This window comes from Lactuca virosa, chromosome 2 (assembly GCF_052849685.1).
Source record: "Lactuca virosa cultivar CGN04683 chromosome 2, Lactuca_virosa_CGN04683_v6, whole genome shotgun sequence".
In the NCBI taxonomy this organism is placed as follows: Eukaryota; Viridiplantae; Streptophyta; class Magnoliopsida; order Asterales; family Asteraceae; genus Lactuca; species Lactuca virosa.
In genome coordinates, this window is record NC_136427.1 from 130451267 (window position 1) to 130463374 (window position 12108).

Here is a 12108-nt window from a genome sequence, read left to right on the forward strand (position 1 = left end):
AGTAGAATGACATACCTTTTTCTTGTAGCTTGATTCCTTAAGCCTTTAAAAGCCTAGCACCCCAAGTGTGATGCCTCAAATGCTTCACACAACACCACCAACAAATGGAAGAACTTGAGAGAAGTATACTTGCAATCAAAATCGGCTAGCCCTCTTTCCTTTCACTTAAGTGTCGATTTTGGTAGCTATGGGGTCCTTTATATAGTGTGACACAACTAGGGTTACACCATGCAAACCCTAATGTGCATGACTTTCCACATTCCTCATGCTCCATGGGTTTTAACCTCCATGGGTCACCACATGGGTTTAGCCCAAAATAAAGGATTATGGATCATAAGCCCACTATATAAGACTGAATGATTTACACAATCAATCCCCATTTATTTAATTAGTCTCTTTTGATCACAAAATGAATTCCAAATTAATTCTTGATCAATACTAATTAAATAATATGATTTCATATTAATATATTAGAACTTATAATATATTAATAAATCATAAATATCCTCTTCTCAAAAGTCCATCCTTACAAATTGTTACGGTGCCATGCAACCCAAATGGACCATGATACTTTCAGGTCAAGTACATACCAAATATAGTTATGGACTTAGACACCTTATCCAACAGTCTCCCACTTGGATAAGTCTAATAACTATAGTTGCAAGTATGACCTCAAACACCGACTAGCAATCGTAGCTCTTAAAAGCCTCTGTCGAACGGTGACGCGCCATTTTAGATAAGTGATCATATAATCCTCTGTTCTCAAGATATCAGCCGGACAAATACATGGAACAACATCATACTTATTGTCCAGCAGTTTGTTTCCCGATTTCCGATTTGTTTGACATAGAACTTAATCGAACACATCATTTTAGTCCTGACCGGGCCCGTCACATAAGTCAAAACAAAATCATCGAGGGGCCCAAGATATCGCTTTTAATCCTCCAAGGACTAAAAGGAACAGATAAACTTCGACAATATATGCTTGCACTAACTATTCATTGAATCATACACAACAACACGTTTTATAACATCGAGTTACCGATGCGTTTTCGTACTATCAATGTAAAACCAACTTATAGTCAACAACTCATATATCTAGGTTTGAAGACTTATATGATATTATCGTCTCACGATCACTCGAGATGAATTCCATGAAGTGATACAAGTGAGCGCGGGTGGTATCCAATACTCAGACCTTATGAGCACTCATGAATGTTGCAGCAAACTTTGCTATGTCTAATACAATTCAGAAAAATCTACAAGCCAAATTCATGACAGTCTTGATTCAATACTTACTTCCAACGTATGATCGACTGTGGATAGTTTGAATAATATAATTATTCTGGAAGTCAAAACATGCAAAGTGAAACAATAGTAAATGATTGACACAAGACAGTACCATACTAGTAAATAAAGAACACCTTTTATTTAAACATGAAATGTCAAGTACATTTCAACTATTACAAGTTTCGAAAGCTATCTAATCATTAAAACTAATATCATCCTTCAGCCCAATGTGCCTCGCATGCTGTAAATGCTTAACCCTACTCAGTCCCTTCGTGAGTGGATCTGTTGGGTTCTCATCCGATGATACCCCCTTTGCTACGAGGAGTCCTTCTTCTATTCGATGTCTAATGAAGTGGTATTTTCTGTCGATGTTCCTGGATCTGACGTGATCCTTTGGTTCCTTGGCTAAGGCAACTGCACTCTCGCTGTCACAGAAAATCTCCATAGGCTCCTTTATAGCTGGTATAACTCCAAGGTCTCCAATGAAGTTCTTCAACCATATTGCCTCCTTTGCCGCCTCGCTTGCTGCTATGTACTCTGATTCGCAAGTTGAATCAGCTACTGTCTCCTTCTTGGAGCTTTTCCAAGTTATTGCTCCTCCATTCAGGGTAAAGACCCAGCTCGACTGAGAGCGGAAATATCCCTGTCAGTCTGAAAGCTAGTGTCACTATACCCCGCCACTCTCAAGTCATCACTCCCACCGAGGGTAAGGACCCAGTCCTTAGTCCTCCGCAGGTACTTGAGAATGTTCTTAACCGCAGTCCAGTGAGCCTTACCAGGATTCCCTTGATACTTGCTGACCATGCTCAAAGTAAAGGCCACATCAGGGCGAGTACAAGTCATAACATACATGATTGAGCCAACAGTAGAAGCGTATGGTATTCGACTCATCTCAGCTATCTCAGCCTCTGTAATCGGACTCTGAACCTTGCTCAGTTTGGAATTGCTCTGGATCGGTAAGTCAGCTTTCTTAGAATCCTGCATGCTGAATCTTTTCAACATCTTATCCAAGTAGGTACTCTGACTAAGTCTAATTAGTCTCTTACTCATGTCTCTCAATATCCTTATCCCAAGAATATAGGTAGCTTCTCTGAGGTCCTTCATAGCGAAACACTTCCCAAGCGAGGACTTAACCTCCTGCAAGGTTGGGATGTCATTTCCTATGAGTAGTATGTCATCCACATACAACACCAGAAAGCTAACTATGCTCCCACTAGCTTTGACATATACACAGGACTCATCCTCGCTTCTCGAAAAGCCAAACTCTTTGACTTTCTTATCGAAACAAAGATTCCATCTACGGGATGCTTGTTTTAATCCATAAATGGATTTCTCAAGCTTACACACTCTATTAGGGTGCTTTGCATCGATAAAACCCTCTGGCTAACTCATGTAAACATCCTCAGCCAACTTTCCATTAAGGAAAGCGGTTTTGACTTCCATCTGCCATATTTCATAATCATGAAATGCAACAATGGTTAGCATAACCCTAATAGACTTAATCTTCCCTAATGGTGAGAAGGTCTCATCATAGTCAACTCTAGGAGTTTGAGTAAAGCCCTTCGCAACCAGTCGCGCCTTATATGTGTGTACTTTCCCATCCATGTCGGTCTTCTTTTTGAAGATCCATTTACACCCGACTGTCTTACTGTCACAACTAGCATTTTAGCTAGGAAATTCGATTCCTGTGTAACCGTTCATCTATTGTAAAACATGCACTCTAAGTAAATCTCACTCAATTCTCATTTAGATTCATCAATTATGTTCAACAAAGAGTCTAAAACTCCTAAGAATCCCGGTTTGAGTCCATATTGGACTAGAAATTCCTTATTGGGCCTAATGGACCAATAAGCACCCAATTCAACTTTATTGGATTTAGAAGCCCTAATTGGATCCTAATTGGACCCAATTCATAAATCTAAAGCATTTTGGACCATTTGGGTCTAGAATGATTCATTCTAACCCTAATGGGTCTTATTGGGCCATAACTAATCCAATTAACCTTAGTAAGCCATAAGCCCATTCTTTTATTCTATTTGGGCCGTGAATGCTTCCAAGAGCTCAATGGGCCGAAAAATTTTATGTTTAGGATCCAAATATCCTAACTAAAGTTAATGGGCCCAAACTACTCCACCCTTTCTTCTTGGCCCAAAATCTCGGCCCATGTATAAACAAAAAAAAGGGAAAAGAAGAGAATTAGGGGGGTTGACTTTGGAGGTGCCACCTCCATTTTGTTCATCATATATCCATGCAAGGACCACCATACATCCATGCTAGTCACTTCACTTACTTCTCTCCCCTCTCTTCTTCTACTCTCGGCCGAGAGCCAAAACACACACACACACACACACACTTGAAAATTCTCTCCAAACCTCTCAACAATCATCCTCTTCCTTCCTCCAAGATCTCAAAAATTTTCTAGGGTTCTAAGGATTCTTCTTCAAGCCATCAAATCTTTGGTAAGTTATTGTCAACCACAAGTATCTTCTTTCATCTTAATATGAAAAACTCCTTCTTACATGGTTTTTATTCCATGATCACACCTTAGAAGCTTCATAAACTCGAGATCTACATCAAAGGTGTGCTTAGACCAAAAATATTTTCCACTTCTTCTTCAAAAACCGAAACATCAAGCAAAGGTGAGTTCATACTCCCTTGTTTTCGGTTTTCATATGATTTTTGGGGGAGAATGCAAGTAAAATGTGTAGATCTATGTGTTATATGCATGTTTTGTGTAAATTCTTAGTTTGTTTGGTAATAATGTGTTAGATCTTAGCAAATCTCGAAATTTTAAGTATTATTTAACAAAGATCTATGAACTATGACATTATATACATTACATTATCAAGCCAAAAGTGATTACATGTTTAAGATACAAAACAAGTCAACAAAAACCTTGTTAAAGGTTAAAATTGTCAATAAAACAAAAGATAAGGGTAAAAAGTGAAATTTATGTTTTTATAAGGGCCAAACAGGTCCTACATGTATGAAAAGGTATTTTTATGCTAAACATACTTTAAAAAGGGCCAAAAATGCAAGTTTAAGCTTAATGGGCCAAAACTTTTGGGCCTCACGGTTTTGGGCCCAATTTGGGAAAAAAGTGAAGTTTTGGGGTTAAAAATGTTATTTGGCCAAAGTTTGAGTCATAAATGTAAATAATCCAAATTTAGAGGTGAAAATAAAATTTATTTTCAAATTGGACCAAAAATGTAAAATTTTCCAAAATTGGGCCGAAAGTGGAAAGTTTTACAAACAAGGGGCTGAAAATTCACTTTTCTGCAAAATAGGGTTCTAAATGTGAAAATATAACTTTTTGGGCTAAAACCGTAAATTTTTAGACTATTGGGACAAAATTGCAAATTTTTATAAATTATGGACTAAAGTGTCATTTTTACAAAACTTTGGGCCTTAATTAAAAATTGGAGGATTATTGGCCAAAAACATCGTTTTTACAAAAAGAGGATTTCTATCATCAATCTATTAAACCTCGAGCTAAAACAAACAACCGAATAAAACAAACGAACGGAATACGTCGATAACTATTTATTGGGCCTAATATACACGTTACTTGGCCATTGGACCCTAATGGCCCAATTAAGTGCATATTGAGCCCAATGTTTTCCATGACGTGTTTATTGGGTCTTGTGACCCACCTACACGTTAATTTGGGCCTAAGTTATGGAGTACATGTTTATTGGGCTTTTGTGGCCCATTTACATGCCTATTGGGCCTAAATTACCCTCTTACATGTTATTAGGCCTTTGTGGTCTAATTACATGCTAATAGGGCTTGGAATAGAAATTTCACATGTTGGTAGGCCGTAACTATACCTTTGCATAATCATTAAACGTCGTATACTTATATATGTACCTTTTGAATACAAAAACATACCACAAATACGTAAACATTAAACATAGTGCAAAAATGGGTTGAGAATCTAGTGAGACATGTCGGTTGGCACCTCTGAGTGTACAATCGTAGCCTGTAGTTATAATCAGAGTTTCCTGGTGGAAAGCGGGAGTTTGTGTATAGATCTATACGGGGTGACCCCCCACGCCTTAGCTGTTCGCTACAGCTAGACTAGGCCAGTATAGGGCGACAAAATCCTTAGCAAGACCGGGATTTGAAAAAATACCAAGACAGGCGACCTAGTCATCATCATGCATGGTTATAACGGCTCATATAGGGATTCAATACCAAAAGTTTAACCTTTTGAAGATAAACTCTTTAACTGTGTCATTGCAAAACGACTTATTTAACGATACAAGAATCTAGCCGTGGTTATAAAACAGAAAATATCAGATTTTCTAGGGAAATTGTTCATATACACTTATCATTTATTCAAAATACAATGAATCTAAACTACACTTATATAAGTTATAATTATGAAATTCACACATGCATTTATACTTGATTTTCACATCATTTTTAGACATTTTACAGAAAATATCGGATTTTTTGGGTTTTTACGAAAGATACAAAGACTTTTACTCAAATATACTTATGAACTCACCAACATTATATATGTTGACCGTTTTCAAAATAACTTGTATTCTCAGGTAATCGTTAAGCCGGAAGATTTGCAAGTGTGTATGGTTTCGTTATGTAATAGCACTTATCGTACTTTTAACAATTTGAACTTATGTATTTTAACAATGTACTTGATGTGAACAATGCTAGTTGTATTATGTAATGTGGGTGATGATCGTGGAATGATTCATGTATATTCATTGTGATGATTATTCAATTGTTAGTCACACGAGCCCCCGGACGTTTCCGCCGTCTGGTTCGGGGGTGTGACAGGTTGGTATCAGAGCAATGTTTATAGTGAACTAGCATATCTAACCATACATGATATGCAACTATAAACACAATGGGAGTAAATAACTCTGAACAAAACAAAAATTTCACACTTATGTGCGCATAGTAGGATAATAACCTAACAATAGTTAATAAAAGTTTCTGGAGGAAATTGAACACTATGATTAAACCTGGGCAGTTATGTAGTTATATTAGGGATAAATATAGTCTGATCAACTATATTTATTCAGAATATAACCAACATGTGTTCGGGAGTAATCACAGTGGGAAATGAATCCATAAGCCTACCCCACTCTCCAATAACTCTAGGGAACCCAAACACAAATAATTAAAAATACTATGAGAGTAATTAAAATATGACTTATATATGCACTCGCGTGTAGTCAGTATGGCTGGTTTCCACCACCCTGGAGATCCCTACTTTCCTAATCAGGGAAATAACGGATGGCTAGAGGAATCCGACGAGGAACCTGAAGAAGAACCTGAAGAGGAGCCTGAAGAGGGACCTGCGGAACCCGTGGCAGATGAAGCTGAAGAAGAGTCTGGTGACGACATCGATGATGATTCAGACACAGAGTCCGAAGTCATCAACCCACCATACCCAATGAGGGTGTCGGCTCACTGAATGGGCCCGAGTGGCCCTACACCTCCCTGGGGTATCGACATTTGGAGATGGAGCAGGCAACAGGGACAGCGACCCCCGTTTGGCATGGCACGTGAGTTCTATGACTTGAGGGAGGGAGGACCGGCTGATTGAGCTCTTCCAGTCGTGGTGAGACGATTGAGGGATACTGGTGATCTGACTCAGAGCACCGCCGATCAAATGCACCAGATGCGGACTAGGGTTGAGCGGGCGGAGCAGGAAACGCGAGAGGTTATCCAAGAGTTCCACATGAGGCAGGTGAGGTGGGAGACTCGACTCCGAGACGCGGAGCGACAGGTGGCTCGCCTTCAGGGAGCATCCACTTCCTCAACACTACCCCCTGACACATCCCACCATGACTAGGACAAGCTGTATCATTCGTCAGTATTATGTTATGTGATATATGCTATGTACCATCGACTCTATGTTTAAGTGATTACACTACTCATAGGGTCGTCATGCTGCCGGATTTTATATTTCCATGTACTGTATGCCATATGGCAAATTTTCATGTATCAAAACTATTAGTATTAATGAAAATGCTTTATGTTTTATTATGACATTGTTATCTGCTATGTGTTTTACCTTCTTGTTTTATGTTAATGCATGAAATTACTTAAATACACATACTATACGCCTAGTCTATAGGATCACAAACTCGCAAAAACCATAGGCACTCAACATCTTTCCATTCCCTGACAGAAAGATGCCTTTAAGACCCAACCGTGGAAACAACGTAACACCCACCCCACCTGAGATAAACTCGGTTGCATTCCAGGAAGCAGTGTCCGTTGCGGTCACTGCAACACTTGTACAGATTCGCAATGAAAACAACGGAGAAGGCAATGGGCAAGGAGCCGAGAGCACCAATCAAGGGACGAACCACAGAGCTGCTCGAACATGCACCTACAAGGACTTCGCCAACGCCAAACCTCGAACCTTTAATGGGACAGGAGGCGTCACAGCCCTGAAGAGATGGATTGAGAAAGTAGAGTCTGTTTTTGAAATATGCGGTGTCCAGATGAGTGTAAGGTCAAGTTCGCAGCCTGCACGTTCATTGACCAAACCCTCTCCTGGTGGAATGGCCACATAAAGGCCATGACACTCCCGGTGGAAAACGTGATGCCCTGGGAAGAGCTGAAGGAGATGATGTTAGCAGAATACTGCCCTAGAGGTGAGATTCAGAAGATGGAACAAGAGTTGTGGAACCTCATGGTCCAAAAGTCCAATATCGACGCATACATATCCCGGTTTAGTGAGCTATCTCTTCTGTGTACCAGAATGATCACCTCAGAAGAGAAGAAGATTGAAAGGTTTATCTGGGGACTGACTGAACCTATCCAAGGGAATGTCATTGAGGCAAACCCTAAGACATTTGATAGTGCCGAGAGACTGGCCAAGAAACTGTACGATCACGACAATAAGAAGGGTGCCAAGACAGTGGTAGCGGAGGTTAAGAAGGAAGAGGAGAACAAGAAGGGGAAGAACAACAAGCGAAAAGGAAAGCAAAACTCGGAATCTTCTATGAAGCAACAAACAGTGTGTGTTTGTGCTGCAACACAAGCTACTGCCACACCACATGCTACAGCCTCATCCACACCAAATGCTTCCAAGCAGTACTCGGGAAATCTCCCCAAGTGTAACAAATGAAACTTCCACCATCACGGGGAGTGCAGAGAGATGAGTTGCACAAGGTGCAATCGGAAAGGCCATACAGCGAAGTATTGTAGGACTCAGCTTCAACAGAACCAGATGACTGACAACAACAACAACAACAACAACAACACCAATACTGGAGCTAGCTATACCTGTTACGGATGTGGGAAAACTGGGCATAGCAGGAGAAACTGCCCCAACATGAACAATCAAGGGACAGGAGCAGTAGGGAGAGTACTGACGATGGGTCAGGGTGAAGCAGTGTAGTACCCAGCCGTTGTCACCGGTACGTTCCTACTTAATGACTCATATGCATGCATTTTATTTGATAGCGGACCGGAGCGAAGTTTTGTGAGTAATAAGTTCAAATACTTACTAAAACAACAACCCCAAAAGCTTAATGAAGCCTTCACGGTGGAAATGGCTAATGGGAAGACTGAATCAACTAAGGATATCTATGTGGGGTGTACACTAACTCTAAACAATCACACCTTCCAAATAAACGTAATGCCTGTAAATATTAGGAGCTTTGATGTGATCATCGGCATGGATTGGTTAAGCCCCCATCATGCCGATATTATGTGTCACGAGAAGGCTGTTCGCCTTCATCTTCCTAACCACGAAACGCTAATAATCTACGGAGATAAACCCGGCACAAACCTTCGCCTTATCTCGAGTATCAAGGTGCAAAGGTGTCGACAAAAGAAGAACTACGCATTCCTTGCTCACGTGGTGGATAAAACCAAAGAGGAAGCGAGCATTCACAATATCCCAGTGGCGTGTGATTTCCCGGATGTGTTTCCAGAAGATCTTCCGGGAATACCCCCAAAACGACAAATCGAATTCCGAGTCGACCTAGTGCCTGGAGCCACTCCAATCGCCAAATCACCCTATAGGTTGGCTCCTGTAGAAATGCAAGAATTATCAGGCCAACTAAGCGAACTACTGAATAAGGGATTTACCAGACCCCGCTTCTCACCGTGGGGAGCTCCGGTTCTTTTCGTTAAAAAGAAAGATGGATCCTTCAGGATGTGCATCGACTATAGGGAATTAAATAAGCTCACCATCAAAAATCGGTATCCACTTCCACGAATCGATGATCTATTCGACCAACTTCAATGAGCTAGTTAGTTTTCAAAAATAGATCTGAGATCCGGTTATCATCAACTCAAAGTCCTAGATGAGGACATTCCTAAGACTGCTTTCCGAACTCGTTACGATCATTACAAATTTGTCGTTATGCCCTTCGTCTGACGAATGCCCCCGCTGCATTTATGGACCTCATGAATCGAGTCTGCCGCCCATTCTTTGATAAATTCGTAATTGTTTTCATTGATGATCTTCTCGTGTACTCTCGAAGTGAAGAAGATCATAGCCAACACTTCCGACAGATTTTAGAAACCATGCAGGCCGAAACGTTGTATGCAAAACTCTCCAAGTGCGAATTCTGGCTCCGCAGTGTCAAGTTTTTGGGCCATGTAGTCAGTCAGGAAGGAATACACGTGGACCCCTCCAAGATCAAAGCAATCGAAAGCTGGGCAATTCCGGCAACGCCAACGAAAATTCACCAATTCCTAGGTCTCCCAGGCTACTACCGAAGGTTCATTCAGAACTTTTCCAAGATAGCCAAACCCCTCACCACATTGACTCAGAAAGGCGTACCTTTCAACTGGACCGAGAAGCAAGAAATTGCCTTCCAATCCTTGAAGCAAGTCCTATATAGTGCTCCAGTGCTATCCTTACCGGAGGGAACCGAAGACTTCATAGTTTACTGTGATGCTTCGAATCAAGGATTAGGTTGTGTCCTCATGCAATGAGAAAAGGTAATTGCTTACGCATCCAGACAACTGAAAACGCATGAATTAAATTATACCACGCATGATCTTAAATTGGGGGCGGTGGTCATCACCTTGAAAATTTGGAGGCACTACCTATATGGTACCAAGTGCACCATCTTTACAGACCACAAGAGCCTCCAACACATTCTAAATCAAAAGGAACTAAACATGAGGCAACGGAGATGGGTTGAACTGTTAAATGATTATAAGTGTGAAATCAAATACCATCCAGGCAAGGCTAACGTAGTAGCCGATGCCCTGAGCTGAAATGAGTATTCAAGTCTTCGTGTGAAGACCCTGTCAATCACCATCCAATCTCATCTAGCCTCACAGATCAAGGAAGCCCAATTGGACGCATTGAAGCCAGAGAATGTCGTTAGTGAATCGCTACGAGGAATGGAGAAGGAGCTCGAAGTTAAAGACGACGGAACCCACTACTTCATGAATAGAATCTGGGTTCCCAAAGTTGGGGGATTTAGAGAGATAGTCATGCATGAAGCCCACAAGACGTGATATTCTATTCATCCGGGGTCAGATAAAATGTATTTGGATATCAAGCAGCAATATTTGTGGCCTAATATGAAGGCAGAGATAGTCGCTTTCGTGGTAAAGTGTCTTACTTGCGCCAAGGTGAAAGTAGAATACCAGAAGCCCTCGGGACTGCTGCATCAACCAGTGATACCCGAGTGGAAATGGGAGAGGATTACTATGGACTTCGTGACCAAATTACCAAAGACAGCAGATGGATTGGATGTTATCAGGGTAATCGTCGATAGATTAAAAAAATCCGCTCATTTCCTACCAATAAAGGAATCCTACAAGATGGAAAAGTTGACCCGAATCTACCTCGAGGAGGTTGTGAGACTCCATGGAGTGCCAGTGTCTATTATCTCGGATCGAGATAGCAGATTTATATCAAGATTATGGCAATATCTTTAGAAGGCAATGGGAACACAGCTAGATATGAGCACCGCCTACCACCCACAGACGGATGGTCAGAGTGAGCGTACCATCCAGACACTCAAGGATATGCTCTGAGCTTGCGTGATTGACTTCGGCAAATCATGGGATGCCCACTTGCCTCTGATCGAATTCTCTTATAACAACAGTTACCATACGAGCATCAAGGTTGCTCCCTACGAGGGTCTCTATGGTCGTAAATGCTGGGCCGAGGTGGGTGACACTCAATTAGCAAAAGGGCAATCGCCAGCCAGTGCTCCTACAGGACCCGAAATCATCCGTGAGACGACCGAAAGGATAGTTCAAATCAAAGCTCGACTTCAAGCATCGCGAGACCTATAGAAAAGCTATGCTGACAAGCGGCGAATGCCATTAGAATTTCAAGTCGGGGATCGCGTGTTGTTAAAGGTCTCTCGGTGGAAAGGAATGATTCGATTTGGGAAAAGAGGAAAATTGAACCCGCGGTACATTGGACCGTTCGAGACTCTTGCCTGGATTGATCCAGTGGCTTACAAGCTGCAACTACCCGCCGAGCTCAACAACGTACATCCGGTGTTCCACGTCTCGAATCTGAAAAACTGTCTATCAGATGAAACCCTTGTCGTCCCATTGGAAGAGATTGAGATAAACGAGAACCTCCTGTTCGTCGAAGAACCTATCGAGATTATGGATAGGGAGGTGAAGCGTACAAAGCAAAGTCGCATCCCGATCGTGAAGGTTCGATGGAGCGCAAAATACGGACCGGAATTAACGTGGGAACGTGAAGATCAGATGAAGCAGAAGTACCCTCACCTATTCTTTCCTTCACAATGCTAGTTTTCAAAGGAATTTCGGGACGAAATTCTCTCTAACGGGGGATGATGTCACAACTAGCATTTTAGCTAGGAAATTCTATTCCTG